Source organism: Danio aesculapii, chromosome 8 (assembly GCF_903798145.1).
Source record: "Danio aesculapii chromosome 8, fDanAes4.1, whole genome shotgun sequence".
In the NCBI taxonomy this organism is placed as follows: domain Eukaryota; kingdom Metazoa; phylum Chordata; class Actinopteri; order Cypriniformes; family Danionidae; genus Danio; species Danio aesculapii.
This window is the reverse complement of record NC_079442.1, coordinates 51,920,352-51,922,442: the sequence shown is the minus strand read 5'-3', so window position 1 is coordinate 51,922,442 and position 2,091 is coordinate 51,920,352. Positions and strand designations below refer to the sequence as shown.

General features: G+C 43.0%; 1 protein-coding gene across 1 annotated transcript in view; it reads right to left on the bottom strand.

The window, feature by feature from the left end:
• plat (plasminogen activator, tissue) overlaps positions 1-542 on the bottom strand; it is a 48,273-nt gene extending 47,731 nt beyond the window's left edge. The window contains exon 1 of the mRNA XM_056464171.1: positions 371-542. The gene's annotated coding sequence lies outside the window, so the exon portion shown is untranslated. The remainder of the gene's footprint in view (positions 1-370) is intronic.
• Positions 543-2,091: the final 1,549 nt, after the last annotated feature.

The following is a 2,091-nucleotide window of genomic DNA, read 5'->3' as shown; positions in this document are numbered from 1 at the left end:
GTTTAACAGAAGAACTCAAAAGTTTGAGTGGAAATATATTTTTTTTTGAGTAATCTATGCCATTAATAATATAAACAATTAACCAAATAAAATAAATGTGCATAAATTAATCGTGCATTTCTCACACTGCAGTCTGTAACAAGTGATATACAGTATAAAAGATGCACTCTTCGTGTCTCAAATGGCACACGCTGCGTACTAGAAACGCATATTTGGACATCGCTGTACTGTCTTCCTAAACATGAACGCGCTTTTGCTCGAAAACGCTGCTTTCTTGTCAGTCAAGCTGTGTGAGTGTATTAAAACATCTAAACTCTCAAAACCTACAAGAAGAAACATGTTTAATAATACGTCTTTGTTCGCGTCTTACCTCCAGAAACAAGTGCGCGGTACTTCTCTTCCTCTTCAAAACAAAATGCGTCTTAATCCAAAGTGAAGCGTCTCTGCGTTCCTCCTCCTCCGCGTGTCTGTCTGTGTGTGAGATCGACAATCTGCGGATATTTATGCCGGAGGAGGTGATGCTGATGCGGGGCGGGGAGAGGGAGAGGGACAGTCCCACACCGGCGGACTCAACACCAGGAATGTCCGAAATTCAGTGCGTGAGATCGGTGAGTAATGACCAGCCAGTGACGTCATACTGAGTGCACTTTTTTTGAGTGCACTTAAAACTGGCAGTGCATTAAAAGATGACATCAAAGAAAGTGTTGAATATTGCTTATAAAATACATTAAAATGCGCTGATCTAAATATCTCGCATAAAACTAGTTTGGGAAAAAGCGAAAGACCAAACAGATTTTTTGTACATTTATTATAAAACATTTACAATAATAATCATTAGATTTTTTTTTTCAATGGTACCAATAGAGAAACAAATAAAAGAAAGAAACTCAAAAGCGTTTAGAACCCCTTGAGAAATACTGTAGTGTAGTCTCACCGGCCACTTTATTAGGTACACCTGTCCAACTGCTCGTTAACGGACATTTCTAATCAGCCAATCACATGGCAGCAACTCAATGCATTTAGGCATGTAGACATGGTCAAGACGATCTGCTGCAGTTCAAATCGAGCATCAGAATGGGGGAAGAAAGGGGATTTAAGTGACTTTGAACGTGGCATAGTTGTTGGTGCCAGACGGGCTGGTCTGAGTATTTCAGAAACTGCTGATCTACTGGGATTTTTACGCACAACCATCTCTAGTGTTTACAGAGAATGGTCTGAAAAAGAGGAAATTATCCAGTGAGCGGCAGTTCTGTGGGCGCAAATGCCTTGTTGATGTCAGAGGTCAGAGGAGAATGGCCAGACTGGTTCCAGCTGATAGAAAGGCATCAGTAACTCAAATAAGCACTCGTTACAACCAAGGTCTGCAGAAGAGCATCTCTGAACACACAACACGTCCAACCTTGAAGCGGATGGGCTACAGCAGCAGAAGACCACACCGGGTGCCACTCCTGTCAGCTAAGAACAGGAAACTGAGGCTACAATTCACACAGGCTCACCAAAACTGGACAATAGAAGATTGGAGAAACGTTGCCTGGTCTGATGAGTCTCCATTTCTGTTGCCACATTCGGATGGTCAGCTCAGAATTTGGCGTCAACAACATGAAAGCATGGATCAATCCTGCCTTGTATCAATGGTTCAGGCTGGTGGTGGTGGTGTAATGGTGTGGGGAATATTTTCTTGACACACTTTGGTCCCATTAGTGCCAATTGAGCATCATGTCGATACCCACAGCCTACCTGAGTATTGTTGCTGACCATGTCCATCCCTTTATGACCACAGTGAACGAGCCATGTCATAAAGCGTGAATCATCTCAGACTGGTTTCTTAAACATGACAATGAGTTCACTGTACTCAAATGGCCTCCGCAGTCACCAGAACCCAATCCAATAGACCACCTTTGGGATATGGTGGAACGGGGACATTGAAGCCAACAAATCTGCAGCAACTGCGTGATGCTATCATGTCAATATGGAGCAAAATCTCTGAGGTATATTTCCAGTAGCTTGTTGAATCTACGCCACGAAGGATTAAGGCAGTTCTGGAGGCAAAAGGGGGTCCAACCCGGTACTAGTAAGGTGTACCTAATAAAG